This window comes from Schistocerca serialis, chromosome 3 (assembly GCF_023864345.2).
Source record: "Schistocerca serialis cubense isolate TAMUIC-IGC-003099 chromosome 3, iqSchSeri2.2, whole genome shotgun sequence".
NCBI lineage: Eukaryota > Metazoa > Arthropoda > Insecta > Orthoptera > Acrididae > Schistocerca > Schistocerca serialis.
The window spans coordinates 215,946,628-215,965,846 of record NC_064640.1 but is presented as its reverse complement, the minus strand read 5'-3'; the positions used below and the strand labels follow the sequence as shown (position 1 = coordinate 215,965,846).

The window sequence follows — 19,219 nt, the reverse complement described above, 5'->3', positions numbered from 1 at the left end:
TCAACAAAGTTCGTCAAACGTTTTGCTACATGAAAAATCGAAATATCGTTGTCTAATATTGCGTAGGCTGTTAATACAAATAGTATCCAAGACTGGTGTGGTTTCTCGATCTGATTATGTATATTTTCTCACTGTCTGCTAAACAAAACAAAATAGGCCTTTCTAACACTGCAGAAATTTTAACAGACACCAAATAAACGAGACTGTTTTGGCACAAATGGTCATTTTTATAACATGTCAGAATATAATTCACGAAGACCAACATAAAATGCCTATTAGGCCTACTATAAGCAAAAAGCTTTATGTTAGAAAACAGTTTCACATTTCATTCATACGCTCCAGTTTCTCGAGCATGAGATCGAAAAGTAGTAGTACGAGATTCTAATATATATTTGGAATCGTCATATACTTCCCTAATTTGTGTGATGTCCCTGTTTCTTCTCCTTCCTCATTCTAACAAACAAGCTTGTCATGACTAATTCTGGAACTATTCCTGCCTTTGTCAAAACTTATTCACCGGTTAACTTCACTAACCCAACCACAATCACCGGTTTAGGTATCCCTGATTATTCTCCGGTTCGGCGTTGTTATGTTCCTACAAACCATTTTCCATGCTACTTCCAGAATAGAACTGAAGCGGCTGCTAGATGGAGACTGTACAACTGGCCCTTACTAGTGTAGTGATCTGGCGAAAAATATTCTGACAACATTTCATTTTCCTGGATACACCGAAAAGATAATATGTAATCTTTCTTACCTGTTATTCCTGTTAGTCATTTATTTCCACTCTGGTAGTCTGAATCTATGGATTTCCCTAGTAATTATAACAACGCTGATCATTCGCAAACCCGATCAACCACATAATCAGACAGTGATTGGCTTTCACTCGTTCGGCTTTACTCTGCTCAGCTTGTATAGCTCCGTCCCCTTTTGCCTGCAGGAAAGTTTATTTCTAGATGCGATGAGGATTCCCCTGACAGAGACATCACGTAAGCTATGCACGCATTCAAAAATCAACTTATGATTTTTTTTTTTTTTTTTTTTATTTAACCATGAGACCAAACTGCTGATGTCATCGGTCCCTAGGCTTCCACACAACTTAATCTAACTTATGCTAAGGACAACACATACACCCATGCCCGAGGGAGGATTCGAACCTCCGACGGGGGGAGCCGCGCGAACCGTGACAAGTCACTTCAGACCGACAGGGATGCACATCAAAGTCATTTGAGTAATCAATAGACCAACGTGCGCTGGATGCTAGGCACTTTGTGAAACTACGTTTTTACTCATCAAGAATATGAATTTGGTGCCCCCCCCCCCTCCCCTTCTTCTAGATCCGGGCCCTCTGCGCTTGCGTGAATCTGGCAGCTTGGGCGCAGCAGTAAAATTTTTCCTGGTTGCATCTAGCTGCTTTCTGCTACTGCTTGCACAGCAGCAGCCACATTTCTGTAGCCAGAAATGGGAGAAGGTACTACTCATACACCACTCTACTGCGCATGAGCCCACTCGTAACTGCTAAAACAAATCTAATGTAAACAGTTGTGACGTCACGTTCATCGGAGGCAATTTGTTGTTATGAAGCATTGCATAGTCTTCCTAAAGCCTTTGACACATTTTGCTGTTGGCAAATGCTTGTATGAGCACTGTGTTTTGTTGTTGTATATGGCACATTTCCTTCGCAATTTATGTTTTATTTTCGTTTTTTTTTTTTTTTCCCCCTCTCCTCGTTCACATTTTATTGTTGCAATATTATTCTGCAGTAGCGGGATACAGTAATATCCTTTGTTAGAGTACTGATTCTTACCAGTCAAAATTACAAAAATTTACTGAAAACTAAACGAAAAATTCCTGGAATTCTAAAATATTCCTGTGCTTTTCTCAGTTTTCTCCCAGATGAAAAAATTCCCGGGTTTTTCCTGGATCTCCCGGCTGTCCTGGGCCGTATACACGCTGTAATAATAATGCCAAACACAAACTGAAATTAGTCTGTTATGGGCCAATGGAGACCACAGGTCCCTTACACCAAAGTACACAAGAAATATCCCTGAACAACCTCTGAACTTTTGTCAGCACAGTTTGAAATAACCTCATACAGGAGAGGTCCTCACACGAACATGGTTCCTACTGTTGTCACTGGAATGGAATAATAGAATTTGATGGCACCAGAGCCTCACGTATCAAACTGGACACTTTTCACACTATGGTCGCTACTGAATACATGAATGACACTGTGAGGAAGTTGGCAAAGTACTACTTCACAATGAAACTAATCAGAAAGTGCCAAAGTCTCAATGTTCTGTGGTGATCTAAAAACATGCACGTTCAAATATGAATCCATTATTTTTTTTACATAAAAATCCTTTGCTTTTGTAGGAATGACAAATTCAAAGTCATGTGATGAATTCAATTCTTCTGAGAACTGCCTATTTTATGGGCTTCCCAGGTAAGTCACCACCCAGTGTAATATCACAAAATCATTTCCTCAACATCCTTTAGGTTAGCGCAGGGTGGAGCTGAGGAAATGCACGTTTTTCATTAGTGAATAAGTTATTCTGTTTTATTTATATAAAAATGTTTTACATTAAATAACAACATTTTTAGTTTTGAGATCCATATATATTAATTAGGTTCAGAAAATAATGTCACTGAACTGAATTGATGTCCTCCTTAATGACACAACTTCAGAGCCTCTCAAAGCTCTGCATGGAGGAGAGGGAGTAATGACTTCATTACAGACTATTTGGACAATATTAGTAATTAATTAAGATTTCTTACCTTGCCTATATTGTGTGTGAACTGTGTACAGGAAGACTTTGTGAGAATGTTAATTATTTCCTAAGCACACTGTAGCCTGTAGCAGAAGTGTTTCTCGAAGATGTACTCAACAGTTTCACCTTAAGGATTGAATGCTCATTTTCAAACCTAAAAATTTGTTTTTGGCAGTGAAGCCATCCAGTCGCCATTTGCCAAGTAAGCTGTAAATGAAATAATGACATGATTTGTGGCAAGACCAAGTACACACAAATAACAACTATTTTGTTATTGGTCAAAACACAACCATATTTTAATAGTTCAATATGATGTTTCTAAATGAGAAATTTGCATATCTTTAAATTTCAAACACAGCTCAACAATGCCTAAGAATATGCCAATGATGTGTGTTCTTTACCATTTACTTCCAATTATTTCTATTTTCACAGGCATCTTTCATCCTGGAAAGAAGAGCAGTATATGTCACGAACAAGTTAGATAAATAGGCTTTCTCAATCAGGCACTGGCCTTGAGCTGCAGTCATTTATGGTTGATACTACAATGAAGTTTATTGATTTCGTTTTGTATACACAAGCGTGATGACACACATCATCAAATGATGGAATCAGTAACAGCACACACAATATTAATTTTTGACTTCCAGGGCACAAGGATACTGAATGACTTTTCAAATACTCTATGAGGAAAACTGACAAAGCTACAATACGAACATTGTAAAATTAGTTATGAGTTCTATTACTGAAAAAAAGAAAGAGAAGCAACAGGGGGTTAGTGATAGAAAAAGGCCTGAAAAGAGGGAGGGAAGTGGATAAGAGACAGAAGGACGTGGGGCAGCAGGGGAAGAGAAGCAGCAGCCAGGAGAGAGGTGGAAGAGATGGGGAGCTGGGAGGGGCATCAGATGAAGGAAAGGGGTGGTGGGTAAGGAGGAGGGTGGCGGGTAAGGACGTGTGTGTGTGTGTGTGTGTGTGTGTGTGTGTGTGTGTGTGTGTGTGTGTGTGTGTGTGTTTTTTGTTTGTTTGTTAAGGACTGAGAGCCAGTTAAGGAGGGGGGCAGGTAAAGAGGGGGCGGGTAAGGAGGGGGGGTAAGGAGGGTGCGGGTAAGGAGGGGGGCGGGTAAGGAGGGGGGCGGGTAAGGAGGGGGGCGGGTAAGGAGGGGGGCGGGTAAGGAGGGGGGCGGGTAAGGAGGGGGGCGGGTAAGGAGGGGGGCGGGTAAGGAGGGGGGCGGGTAAGGAGGGGGGCGGGTAAGGAGGGGGGCGGGTAAGGAGGGGGGCGGGTAAGGAGGGGGGCGGGTAAGGAGGGGGGCGGGTAAGGAGGGGGGCGGGTAAGGAGGGGGGCGGGTAAGGAGGGGGGCGGGTAAGGAGGGGGAAGAGGGAGGGTGAGAGAAGGGGAGAGCGGCTGGGTAAGAGAAATGAGGGAGGGTAAGGGAACATGTCATCTGGATGAGCAGCAAGGTTTCTCCATAGTTGGTGCAAAACTGGTTCTCATATCAACAGCATGAAGACATACACATTCTTTATAGACTCAAAGTATGATAATTAGTGTAAGGTATTTTAGTCTTGGACTGTCAGTTACTTTTCGGTGGGTCCTGACTTGACATGCTGTAGAATGGAGACTAGGTGTTCTGCCACACTATTTAGTGTCCACAATTGCCATAGATGGTTTCACTGAGCCCTCAAGAAGACATATCAAACGGAGACCCTTAATACACCACAATGCATAGGGAGGGTTAGTGGGGCCTGGTGACACAATGGTAAACCCTGCTCTCAGATGAATTCTTATTATTCTTCGACACTTTGTGGACACAGATGATGAACTGTGCCCTTCAGGTTGGCACATCATTCGTCATCAGATCGTAATATCAAATCTTGATGAAAGATAATGGTCACTGTTGTATTGAGTACAATAAACTGGCATACCCTGAATTACACAAAAGCAAGACTCGATACTGAGTGTAGTCTGTCGTCTCGATCTGGAGGGAGCTACTCCACATCTTTTGCAATGTTGCCATGTCTCCAAAGTTATGTTTGATATGTTCCATGAAAAACTAATGTTTGGTCATTAAAAGATCTTGCATTCATTCTAGAACAGAATTGGTACTTTCGTGAGTGTGGCTCTCCGTGTAAATACCATTTTCCTTCCTACCATGGTGTATCCAAGGGCGGGAACGATTTGGGGTTTTACTGGCAAGCATCATAATCATAGTTCCAGTTTAAAGCAATCGGTAGGACCTTGCAGTCACTGGCTTGAATAAGTTTCAATCACTTCATGGCAAGCTGTTCGACCAGCTCTGACTGGGGGCTTGCTCCATAGGTGTCACCCAGCCATGGCAACAGCTACCTGGTTTTTTGTGGGGGGATCCACAGCCTCCAAATGTTTGATCAATGTAAACATCAGCCGCAGTAGGCTGTAATGCGATTTTTATTTAATCGTGTCAATGACAACCAATACTATAATCCATAATGATTCATGTCATCCTCATTCAAATAAATGTGCCTTCTTTCAAGTGATGATAAGTAGGATGACAAGCATTCCTCCTGTTAGTATGGAAGTGAGTAAAGAATTAGATATGTTGAAGAGAATAGCTTGTAGAAACGGTTACGATAATAGAATGGTTTCAGCTATATACAGTAAAAAACTGACTATCTCTGTAGAAAGGAAAGTAGACAGTATTACACTAACAAATGAGTAGCCTAAAGAAAAGGTGAAGTATGCTACATTTCCATACTATGGACGCATTTCTGATAAGATAGCTAAGGTTTTCTGAAATATGAATGTACAGATAAGTTTTTGCACACAAAATCAAGAGTTCTCTATGCCATAGTACCCACAAGGCTGAAGTAATGAAGCAATCTGGGATCTACGCTATGTGATCAAAAGTGTCCAGACACCTGGCTGAAAAAGTTTGTGGCACCCTCCACGGGTTGGGTTGTTTGGGGGAAGAGACCGAACACTGAGGTCATTGGTCTCATGGGATTAGGGAAGGACGGGTAAGGAAGTCAACCATGCCCTTTCAGAGGAACCATCCCGGCATTTGCCTGGAGCGATTTAGGGAAATCACTCCCTCCATGGGTAATGATGGAATTCAATATGATGTTGGCCCACCCTTAGCCTTGATAACAGCTTCCACTCTCGCAGGCATACGTTCAATCAGGTGCTGGAAGGTATCTTGGGGAATAGCAGCCCATTCTTCACGGAGTGCTGTACCGAGGAGAGGTATCAATGTCAGTCAGTGATGCCTGGTGCGAAGTCGGTGTTCCAAAACATCCCAAAGGTGTTCTATAGGATTGAGGTCAGGACTCTGTGAAGGCCAGTCCACTACAGGGATGTTGTTGTTGTGTAACCACTCCGCCACAGGCCATGCATTATGAACAGGTGCTCGACTGTGTTGAAACATGCAATCACCATCCCCAAACTGCTCTTCAACAGTGGGAACCAAGAAGGTGCTTCAAACATCAATGTAGGCCTGTGCTGTGATAGTGCCACACAAAACAACAAGGGGTGCAAGCCCCCTCCATGAAAATACAACCACACCATAACACCACCACCTCTGAATTTTACTGTTGGCACTACATACGATGGCAGATGAGGTTCACTGGGAATTCGCCATACCCACACCCTGCCATCAAATCGCCACATTGTGTACTGTGATTCGTCACCCAACACAACGTTTTTCCCCTGTTCAATCGTCCAATGTTTACGCTCCTTACACCAAGTGAGGTGTCATTTGGCATTTATTAGCACGATGTGTGGCTTATGAGCAGCAGCTCGAGCATGAAATCCAAGTTTTCTCATCTCCTGCTTAACTGTCATAGTACTTGCAGTGGACTCTGATGCAGTTTGGAATTCCTGCGTGATGGTCTGGATAGATGTCTGCCTTTTACACATTACGACACTCTTCAACTGTCGGTGCTCTCTGTCAGTCAATAGACGAGGTTGGCCTGTACGCTTTTGTGCTGTACATGTTCCTTCTCATTTACACTTCACTATCACATCGGAAACAGTGGACCTAGGGATGTTTAGGAGTGTGGAAATCTTGTGTGCAGACTTACGACACAAGTGACACCCAATCACCTGACCATGTTCGAAGTTTGTGAGATCCACAGAATGCCCCATTCTGCTCTCTCACAATGTCCAATGACTACTGAGGTCGCTGATATGGAGTACCTGGCAGTATGTGGCAGCACAATGCACCTAATATGAAAAACATATGTTTTTGGGGGTGTCTGGATACTTTTGATCACAGCTGTGATGACTGAAAAAATTACTTGGGACAAACAGGGAGAAATTTTGGAGCTAGGCTGAGGAAACAGGAGTATTAGTACCAGTAATAAATCTTCATTTAGCAATCACGTATGTGCTAACAAACATACTGCGAATGGCCCTAACGCACAAGAGGTTTTCATGTTATTAGTAAAGGTAGATTGACGACTATCTACGGAGAAATGGAAATTTATACTGCTTTTAATAAGTATCCAGAATGTGTTCTAAATGAGCACTCAGAGTTGAAAATCAGGAATTTCCTGCAGAATTAAAAAAAGGTGTTATGTTATGCTCTGTTGCATTGTATTCTGATGTTTGCTTTTGCATTTTAATACAACCTCTGATCCTTTGCTGTATAATCGGTTTCATTTTTAATGGCTCTTGTCTTTGACAATTTGGATTTACACTGATCAGCTCATAAAGGGTTTTCTATTTGTAAAATCTTAATAATGTATGTTATATCGAGACAACAGTATACTTGTAATGTCCCTATTACATTGCGTACACAGCAATTACTCCTTCACTTTGTATGGTAAGTGTTTTTTGTTTGCTGCCCCTCCCTACATTTGTATCTACTGACACATTGTTTATCCTCAATAAGTAGCCGCGATGTATGCAGACAATGTAGTGCTTTTCCATGTTGTTTTTGAAGGTCCTTGACAATGACAAGTAGTCAAAATTAGCTAATCGTAGGATTAAATAAAAATTGCATTACAGCCTATTACAGACCATGCTTACGTTTATTAAATGCCTGATTTTGTGAGTGTTGCCAGAGTCCCACTGGGGATGTGCACCCACAACTTGCTGTTTGTGATGAATAGGGTAGATCTTGCTTTTCAAGTTTGATTTTTTTCCTGTGTAATCTCCTTGTCTGTTTCATTACACAAAGAAATTAGTTGAATGTAATTTGGTCTCCATAGGAAAAGGGTAAAGCAGTGCTACTAAGCCCCACATTTGAAAAAAAATTTCAATTACTTTTTACCTAATAAATATTAGACTAAAGTAGCTGATCAAGCAATTACTTTCAACTGAATTATTAAATTTGTTGTATTTACTAAGTCAACCTATAACACAATTATGTATAATGATTTTAAGGTAAACACAATGAGAAAAATCAAATCATAGGTGACACATTCAGGAGACAGATACCATAAATGATTTTTCAGTCTTTGTTAAGTGACAATAGATATTTATAAAGTTTTGAAAGAATTCTGAAATCCACATATGATGCTTTGGCTGCAGAAGGGGCCAGAGACACACACTTCCAAGAAGTTGCTCAATACCACAATTTGAAAGAATCAGAGGAAGTCTTGCTACCATACAATTATCTGTTAATGCTTACTGCATTTCTTATTCTTAAATTGGTTCTTGATTTCAATAGCTTTTTTCTTGCAGTGTTTTCGTCAGGACTTATGAATAGAACTCCTGTCTACACCTACATCTATATACTCCGCAAGCCACTTGTAATGACCGAATCATGAAGGGCTGCCCAGAAAAAAAAGAAAAGTCACTGCAGTATGAATATTAGCAGTATGCCTTGCATTATAGGTAGAGACGTTCAGCGCAAGCCGTTTTTGTGAGTTGATTAAGTGGTCATACACATTGACAAAGTGCTGATTTCATGCTCACTGGTTGCAAATTGGAGCTAGAAAGCGACACAGCCACATACCACCTGTAAGCAAACAACAAAAAAATGCCATATACAAATTCTCTCAAACGTCAAGCAATCAGAGTTCCAGATCGAGGAGAGTTAGGGATCAAGGAGAGTTCCAGCCACAAGCCTCAGAAGACTAACAGCCTACAGTGGATAGTATGCGAGTGAGCATTATACTCAGTCTTGTAAACCAAAGACTTGCAAAGCTTCCCTCTGGACTAGGGTTACTGGTTTCATCGCACCTTTGTCTACATGTACCTACATCACTTTCATTGTGACGAGTACTTGAACCTAAGCGTTCAATTAGGGCAATAGAATCTGACACTTCCACAGTTCATGATCTGTAGAATCACACGTTACTGTGTATACTGGAATCCTTATGAAGTTAATAGGCTGGGGTGGCCATTTGTTCTCGTGAGTGGAGAATCTAGTCACTCTCATCTATGTTTTACACTTACTGAACTTATAAGCTAGTGTCTGTACTCTTCTGCATGTTCAATGTAAAAACATGAAGAACCAATAAAAAGCAGACCAGTAAGCCAGCCAAGAGTCTCATTTCCTTATCACCATCATATCTACCTCCTTAGCATAACATCCACGTCATTCTGTACTGTCTCCAACTACAGAGACATGAGAAATCTCAGCTTGATGTCATCACCGTTTCACTCCTGTACAGAACCAGTCATGTAGCAAAGAAAGAGATGACCTCAAATCCCTCGTCACCTCTGATCTGCGCACGGGCTTCTAAACTAACCCATGTCAGTTTACAATATGCTGAATGGTTCATGGTAGAGGGTTCCTTGTACCACTAATAGTCATTTTCTTTCTTGTTCCACTTGCAAATAGAGCAAGGGAAAAATGACTGACTGTGTGCCTCTATGTGGGCTCTAATTTCTCTCATGTTATCTGCCTGGTTCTCAGCAAAATCTACATTGGCGGCAGCAGAATTGTCCTATAATCAGTTTCAAATGCTGGGTCTCTAAATTTTCTCAATAGTGTTTCACAAAAAGACTGTCATTTTCCCTAAAGGGATTCCCGTTTGAGTTGACGAAGAATCTCCGTTATACTCGGCCTGTTGTACCAAATCTAATAGGCCACCTTTGAACTGTTTTAATGTCCTCCTCTAATCTAATCTGGTGGAGATCCCAGACATGCAAGCAGTACTCCAGAACAGGCCACACCAGCAGTCTATACATGCTCTCCTTTACAGATGAATCACAGTTTCCTAAAATTCTCTCAATAAAGCGAAATCTACCATTGACCTTCCCTACCACTGTCCTTCCATGCTCATTGCATTTCATATCACTTTGCAACAATATGCCCAGACATTTAAACGTCATAACTATCTCAAGCAACATATTACTAATGCTGTATTTGAACATTATTCAATTGTTTTTCCTACTCATCTGCATCAACTTACATTTATCTATATTTAGAGCAATCTGCCACACATCACACCAAACAGAAATTGTGTCCAAGTCACCTTCTATACACCTACTGTCACTCAACGACAACACCTAACTGTACATCACAGTGCCATCAGCAAACAGCCACAGCTTGCTTCTCAACCTGTCCATCAGATCATTTATACATACATAGAGAATAAGAGTGGCTCTTTCACACTTCCCTGGGGTACTCTCAATGATAACCTTGTCTCAGTCAATCAAGTGTAAAATATCAGATATCTTGAACTACACTCTGTTTGTAGCTATCAGTATGTGAACTGCTTCCCTGTGTCTGGTGCTACATTTATCAAAGGCAGCAGCCTGTTTGGAAGTAATAACTGCTTGGTGTCCACTTTTCTTTTTTACTTATGGCTATGGAGTTTCAAAACAGTTTATTAGTTCATGTTCCACAACCAACCTTGAGATCAAGTACCAGTAATTCTGGTTCCACACTCCTTCAACCTGGTATCATGAACTTGGCAAATTGGTTTGAGAAAAAATGATAAGAGCTATATGAATGATTGCAAGTTAAATGAACAAACTATGAGTGAAATTATCAGCACTGCATGGGGAGTGGATTTTTCTTTTCTTTTCAAATGTATTTATATACACAAAGTAAATTCAAGAACAAATTGTTGAATTTGACATGTACTTCATTCTTGTCTCTTCCCAGCTGCCCTGCTCACTCAGATACTCTTTTATCTTTCTTAAGTACTTGGTGGTCGATTCCATGCACAAACCTTCACTGTCCTTTCATTCCTTGGGTAATCGAACACTGTTTATCTATCTCAACAGTAGTGATATTTAATGGACTAGCATGTGCTATGTCAAAAGTGTCATCAAGTTTTTCAAAACATCTTTTTCTTCTTGCTTATGAACATCCAACAATCTTCCAGAAAGTTTTCAAACTTGCTCCCATTGTCTATACAAAGTGCTTACATTTTGATATGCAGTTTCTCTGCTCCTGAGTTGGAATTTGTGCTTTTTCCCAATAAAAAATCACCTCCCACACCCACAAAATGTAACAGATATTTTAATGTTTGACAGATGATAGTTTGCTTCCAGTGGTTTCATGAGAATAATACAGAGTAAATAAATTTTCTCCTGTAAATGGACTGAAGATGAAAACAATGTCCTCACTATGAGTGCTGTATTGTCTCTAAAGTGAAAGACGATTGGGTTTGATCATTAAAGAGAATGGCTCGGCTTGCTCTGCCTGTCTTGGGGTCTCTGACTCATAACTTCACTGAAGTAATGTTATGTGTGACATGACGACACATTCAGTTAAGGAGACCGAGGTAAATAAACAGCCCACATTTAGTAATTAATGAATCTGTCAATCAGAAGTACTATTTTTTGAAGTTGATGGTAATATTTTTATGGCTTTTCCTATTTTGAAGGTGCAGGGGCACTGGTTCTCCAGTGAGTCAAGGCCCATGATCGCCACACACATACCCAGAAGAAGAGTTGTCAACAAAAACTTCATAAAGCTCACTTTTAGGGTGGATAAGAATCAAACCATGATGTAGTTCAAGAATTTTTTTTTTTAAGTGTTACATAAGAGCCACCCAGTGGAGAATTCGCAGATCAGACACCAGTAGTGTGATCCCTGTGCTGTCAGAGTAGTACATATCTACGCAGCTAAATGGTGACACCCTACAAAACTTCAGAGAAATTTGAAGAAAAGTCAAGGTTAAACTTGGCAGGGACCTAAAGAGGTTAAGGAAGGTAGAAAGTACTTAAGGAAGCATGAGAATAAATGAAGATAAGACCTAGGAGACAGCCAGGTTGTCTTCAGGAGAGTGGGCACAGAGAAGGTGAGTAGGGGAATAGAACTGGAGGTGGGAATTACAGTATAGAAAAGGGGTTCTCCAGTGGGTCAAGGCCCAAGATCACCACACACATACCCATAAAAGAGTTATTGGCAGTGACAGTAATGATATTCTCACCAGAAAATAAGACTATATTTCACCTATGGTTGAACAATGCAAGAGATTGTAGTTGTAGTCTGGTGATGAAATAATGATGCCGATGTGTTCTGTTCCACGATTATTGTACAGTAATAAGAACTGTGTAATTGGTCTCTAAATCCTTTGATCAGTAGGCATCTTTGCAATCTGAACCACTACATCTGGTAGCCTTTGCACAGAGTATAGAACATTAATGTCCATATTATGAACAGTAACTAACCCTTCGCTTTGAATTTGTTTCTTTGTTAATATGGATAAATAGTATCATAGATCTTTACAAATGTAGTGTTGTAATATGGCTGACATTATTCCTCCAATCACATTGATGCATTATCGCGAGATATGACCTCCTGTTAACGGTTACCAGATGTCTGGTAACAATTATACCAATCATTACAAAGGATTTTCATGGTTATCCGTCTTACATATGCGAATTTGGCTCTAGATTGTGTCGAATCTCGTATATTTGGATTGATTCCCCTGGTGGAAAGTTTTTACCCTTTAGTATTAAGTACAAGACAAGTAGTTCATGTTTCTCCACTCGTTTGTATGTGCTATGGAGGTCCAAAATGTTGTTCACTTCGATGGAAGAACAAGCCTTCCTTAGACAGAATCTATACTTGACACATTATATTTCACTTATACGAGTCAGTGCTATAATCCAGTTTTATTCTAATCATCTGATGGGCCTTTTATTCAGTATAGTTTTACCCACACTCTAATGACCGTTCTTGTGAATGAGTGGATAGTCAATATATTTAAACTATTGTTGTTGTTATCTTCAGTCCTGAGACTGGTTTGATGCAGCTCTCCATGCTAATCTATCCTGAGCAAGCTTCTTCATCTCCCAGTACCTCTTGCAACCTACATCCTTCTGAATCTGCTTAGTGTATTCATCTCTTGGTCTCCCTCTACAATTTTTACCCTCCACGCTACCCTCAAATACTAAATTGGTGAGCCCTTGATGCCTCAGAACATGTCCTACCAACCGATCCCTTCTTCTAGTCAAGTTGTGTCAGAAACTTCTCTTCTCCCCAATCCTATTCAATACTTCCTCATTAGTTATGTGATCTACCCATCTAATCTTCAGCATTCTTCTGTAGCACCACATTTCAAAAGCTTCTATTCTCTTCTTATCCAAATTATTTATCATCCATGTTTCACTTCCATACATGGCTACACTCCATACAAATACTTTCAGAACTGACTTCCTGACACTTAAATCTATATTCGATGTTAATGAATTTCTCTTCTTCAGAAACGCTTTCCTTGCCATTGCCAGTCTACATTTTATATCCTCTCTACTTTGACCATCATCAGTTATTTTGCTCCCCAAATAGCAAAACTCCTTTATTACTTTAAGTGTCTCATTTCCTAATCTAATTCCCTCAGCATCACCCGATTTAATTCCACTACATTCCATTATCCTCGTTTTGCTTTTGTTGATGTTCATCTTATATCCTCCTTTCAAGACACTATCCATTCCGTTCAACTGCTCTTCCAAGTCCTTTGCTGTCTCTGACAGAAATACAATGTCATCGGCGAACCTCAAAGTTTTTATTTCTTCTCCATGGATTTTAATACCTACTCTGAATTTTTCTTTTGTTTCCTTCACTGCTTGCTCAAAATACAGATTGAATGACATCGGGGATAGGCTACAACCCTGCCTCACTCCCTTCCCAAACGCTGCTTCCATTTCATGCCCCTCGCCTGTTATAACTGCCATCTGGTTTCTGTACAAATTGTAAATAGCCTTTCGCTCCCTGTATTTTACCCCTGCCACCTTCAGAATTTGAAAGAGAGTATTCCAGTCAACACTGTCAACAGTTTTCCCTAAGTCCACAAATGCTAGAAATGTAGGTTTGCCTTTCCTTAATCTTTCTTCTAAGATAAGTCTTAGGGTCAGTATTGCCTCACGTGTTCCAATATTTCTACGGAATCCAAACTGATCTTCCCTAAGGTCGGCTCTGACCAGTTTTTCCATTTGTCTGTAAAGAATTCGCGTTAGTATTTTGCAGCTGTGACTTATTAAACTGATAGTTCGGTAATTTTCACATCTGTCTGCACCTGCTTTCTTTGGGATTGGAATTATTATATTCTTCTTGAAGTCTGAGGGTATTTCACCTGTCTCATACGTCTTGCTCACCAGATGGTAGAGTTTTGTCAGGACTGGCTCTCCCAAGGCCGTCAGTAGTTCTAATTGAATGTTGTCTACTCCGGGGGCCATGTTTCGACTCAGGTCTTTCAGTGCTCTGTCAAACTCTTCACGCAGTATCATATCTCCCATTTCATCTTCATCTACATCCTCTTTCATTTCCATAATATTGTCCTCAAGTACATCGCCCTTGTATAGACCCTCTATATACTCCTTCCACCTTTCTGCTTTCCCTTCTTTGCTTAGAACTGGGTTTCCATCTGAGCTCTTGATGTTCATACAAGTGGTTCTCTTTTCTCCAAAGGTCTCTTTAATTTTCCTGTAGGCAGTATCTATCTTACCCCTAGTGAGATAAGCTTCTACATCCTTACATTTGTCCTCTAGCCATCCCTGCTTAGCTATTTTGCACTTCCCGTCGATCTCATTTTTGAGATGTCTGTATTCCTTTTTGCCTGCTTCATTTACTGCATTTTTATATTTTCTCCTTTCATCAATTAAATTCAATATCTCTTCTGTTACCCAAGGATTTCTATTAGCCCTCGTCTTTTTACCTACTTGATCCTCTGCTGCCTTCACTACTTCATCCCTCAAAGCTACCCATTCTTCTTCTACTGTATTTCTTTCCCCCATTCCTGTCAATTGTTCCCTTAAGCTCTCCCTGAAACTCTGTATAACCTCTGGTTTAGTCAGTTTATCCAGGTCCCATCTCCTTAAATTCCCACCTTTTTGCAGTTTCTTCAGTTTTAATCTACAGGTCATAGCCAATAAATTGTGGTCAGAGTCCACATCTGCCCCAGGAAATGTCTTACAATTTAAAACCCGGTTCCTAAATCTCTGTCTTACCATTATATAATCTATCTGAAACCTGTCAGTGTCTCCAGACTTCTTCCATGTATACAGCCTTCTTTTATGATTCTTGAACCAAGTGTTAGCTACGATTAAGTTGTGCTCTGTGCAAAATTCTACCAGGCGGCTTCCTCTTTCATTTCTTAGGCCCAATCCATATTCACCTTCTATGTTCCCTTCTCTCCCTTTTCCTACTACCGAATTCCAGTCACCCATAACTATTAAAATTTCATCACCCTTCACTATCTGAATAATTTCTTTTATTTCATCATACATTTCTTCAATTTCTTCATCATCTGCAGAGCTAGGTGGCATATAAACTTGTACTACTGTAGCTGGCGTGGGCTTCATATCTATCTTGGCCACAATAATGCGTTCACTATGCTGTTTGTAGTAGCTTACCCACATTCCTATTTTCCTATTCATTATTAAACCTACTCCTGCATTACCCCTATTTGATTCTGTGTTTATAACCCTGTAGTCACCCGACCAAAAGTGTTGTTCCTCCTGCCACCGAACTTCACTAATTCCCACTATATCTAACTTTAACCTATCCATTTCCCTTTTTAAATTTTCTAACCTACCTGGCCGATTAAGGGATCTGACATTCCACGCACCCATCCGTAGAACGCCAGTTTTCTCTCTCCTGATAACGACATCCTCTTGAGTAGTCCCTGCCCGGAGATCCGAATGGGGGACTATTTTACCTCCGGAATATTTTACCCAAGAGGACGCCATCATCATTTAACCATACAGTAAAGCTGCATGCCCTTGGGAAAAATTACGGCCGTAGTTTCAGCCGTTCGCAGTACCAGCACAGCAAGGCCGTTTTGGTTAGTGTTACAAGGCCAGATCAGTCAATCATCCAGACTGTTGCCCTTGCCACTACTGAAAAGGCTGCTGCTCCTCTTCAGGAACCACAAATTTGTCTGGCCTCTCAACAGATACCCCTCTGTTGTGGTTGCACCTATGATACAGCTATCTGTATTGCTGAGGCATGCAAGCCTCCCCACCAACGGCAAGGTCCATCATGGTTCATGGACTAGTAATTTTATAAAAGAACAGGTTTATAAAGATAGGAGAAATGAGCGAGTACTTATGGTGTAGTGATGATATAAACGTTAGACTTTAGTCTTGCAAGTAAGTGGATGATAAGGAGTTTCAATGGTGGTTGTTGACTTATGTCAACCCTTGACTAGATTATGTATAACAATACGAGAGTTATACTTTGTATACCTTACTGTGTACTCTTCTTTAGTAATTAGTTATTAGAGGAACTATGAGTATTTTACATATGTGATGAACTGTTTTGACTGACAACACCCTGTTTACTTCTATTTGGAGCACTGTTATGTACTTGATCGTTCTTTTACTAATGCAGGCCTATCACAATTGGATTAGTTTTAGATTAATGAATTCAGTCATATGTATTTATTTTACACCATTAACTACCTTTTAATATATTAACTGGGTTCCATACCATTCTTCCAGTTCCTCCTCACTTGTGTTTCGTATCATTATAAATGATGATGTTTTAGTAACCTATTTCACTTTGTTCCTTATAGTGATGACGATACAGTGTTATGCAAACATAGCTCCTTTCCACATTTCCCACCTTTCACTATTTATAAACAATGGAATCATACCTTACATATGTCTGATTGGCAATGCATATTTTCCTTCCTGTTAGTTAAATTTTCCTTCTTGTTAGTTTAACTGTGCACACAAAGAAGGGTTTAGGGTATTATTATTCACTTTTAACACAATTTTAGTACTGCTTCATGCCTATATTACTATCTCTAAGAGTAACGGTGTGTCACCTACACTTTATATATATACAGCCCACAGACTACTGATGTCTCACATTATTTGTTTTATGTATGGTGTGTTATATAGGGCCTGTAGGTGGCGTTGACGCAATGTCGAAACTAGTAGCCAAATAAATATGAAATCGTAAGTACAACTGGAGGAGTTTTATTTTAAATAAAAACTATAAAAAGTTGTCAACCACCTGGGGTAGGGAGGGACAGGACTGACAGTTGGCCAAACGTGTAAGGAAGTTGGATCCTCTTCACTGCAGATCATCCACCATTGTGTCAAGCACTCAGACTAGAGGCTCTCACCATGCGGGAAGTTTCAGCTCTGGCACCATCACAGTGTTCTCTGCTTTGTAAGGAGGCTATGACTATTTTGGTACCTGATGACACTCTCTTCCCTGCCCCCAAACAGATTGGCTATAGTGTTGGGCTTCAAGCACTTAATGTGATTCACTCCCATAAAAAGTGCTTAAGATAGAACTGTAAAATGGGTGGAATGTGTGATACATTGAACAACTTTCCCCACACCACTGTAAAATTCTGAATAAACTTCAAATCAGACAAAATGTAATTTAGCTGAATGAACTGATGAAGAACAAAATCTGGCGAAATCCAAATGAGTAATAATAATCTACGTCCTACTGAAAAGACAGTATATCAACGAGGAGGCCATCCTATAGACAAAGTGAGAGAAAAAAATAGACAGTAGCAGCGCAGTACTGGAAGGAAGGAATACTGCAATGGCTTGGGGCCCCATGCTTGCCACCCATGTACACACTAATGAGTTGTGGGCACCTCGATGGAGAGGGGGAGACGAAGTACAAGAAGGCTGCGATGGGACTACAATGTGAATGGAGGAAAGAAGATTGTTGACAATGAGACAATTAGAGATAGAGAGCAGAAGGCTTGGAAAGCACAAGAATAAGGAAGGAATTCAGTTCAGCGGGTGCTCAGTCACCTCCCCAAGGAATACAGCTGAGGCACCGTAACATGTTTAGTGCATTGATTGCAACAAAGACCAAAAAAGCATGCTATGCATTTTCACACAGGTAGCTCTTCAGAAGCTAGCTACTTTCTTAGTCATGCCTGTCCAAAAAGAAACCACTGTTATCAATTGCTCAGAGATGTAGTATAGTTACTTATCTCCAAAGGGGGAACAAATAAACCAAGTTTGATCAAAATCTGAGATGGGCAAGAAAAAATACAAAGAATAATCCTATAGCCTCTCTTCAAGATGGACAAAATACTTCCACTTTTTGTTGGAGGCTTTCATCAAGCAAAGTTTCTTGGATCAGCCATTGGTTATCCACTCTTATGCTATTTTTTAAAGACACAGCTTCTGACACATGCCTGTATTCAGTATCTAGGATTTTTATCAGCAGCAGATCCATTGTGTAAGATTCCTCAGTTAATGTATTGTGTAAGATTCCTCAGTTAATGTTCAGAACAATCATTGCCCGGGATGCCTATCTTCCTTGGCATCCGGAGAAATACTTTGGAGGTTCCTATATTACAAAGACCATACAAAATATTGTGAATCACGAAGACGAAGGGTTGAGTTGGAGAGCAAATTTCAACAGGCTTCAAACTACTGTGAGAACTAATGCACAGAAGAATATCTACGTGCAAAGGTTGTAGATGTGTGAGAGCTCTGTATTATTTCACCATGTAGATATTTTATATGGGAGGAAGTAGTGTTATTCATAAACATTTTATCATAAAAGCACAGCCAACTTTCTCATCATCACTGGAGCCGTCAGTACACAGAGTGCTTCGAAATTCCTATTACAGGCTTCTAGGGGCTGTAGGAGGATATTTAACAGGCAAAGTTTTGGTAAGGAACACTATATCTGGAAATTAACTGTCTGGATATGAAATAAGTATGACTGGATCACTTTCAAACCTTCCACATCACGGTACAGTACATAATGATAGAGTAGCACAACTCGTGTATCTAGAACATTTACCAGACTGCCTCAGGTCATTACACACCATCTTTGTCTGACTACAACAATAGCTGCGCAAAAATGGTATGTTGGTTTGTGGATCATATGTATGAAAGCAGGCATCACAGATACACCTTGTGCAATGAACAGCAGTGTTGCCTCTTGGGGCAGCTCCTGTGAAGCATATAAGTCAGAGCTCATTGTCTCCGTCGTGTGTGTACTGTGAAGGAAGAGATTTGAAAGTGATATGATGTTAAAACTTATTTTATATCCAAACGGTACATATGCAGACATGCAATTCTTTTCAAAACTTATCTACTGAGTCCCCTCTACAATTCCTAGAGGGCTGTAA

The 19,219-nt window shown here is 40.3% G+C and overlaps 1 protein-coding gene across 3 annotated transcripts in view; it reads right to left on the bottom strand.

Moving 5' to 3' along the window:
• The window catches only part of LOC126469940 (presequence protease, mitochondrial), a 92,903-nt gene that overhangs the window by 59,663 nt on the left and 14,021 nt on the right, over positions 1-19,219 (bottom strand). For 2 of the 3 annotated variants that reach the window (XM_050097344.1, XM_050097342.1), the window contains exon 2: positions 2,779-2,978. The exons of the other annotated variant lie outside the window; for it this stretch is intronic. The gene's annotated coding sequence lies outside the window, so the exon portion shown is untranslated. The remainder of the gene's footprint in view (positions 1-2,778; positions 2,979-19,219) is intronic. 3 annotated transcript variants of the gene reach the window in all.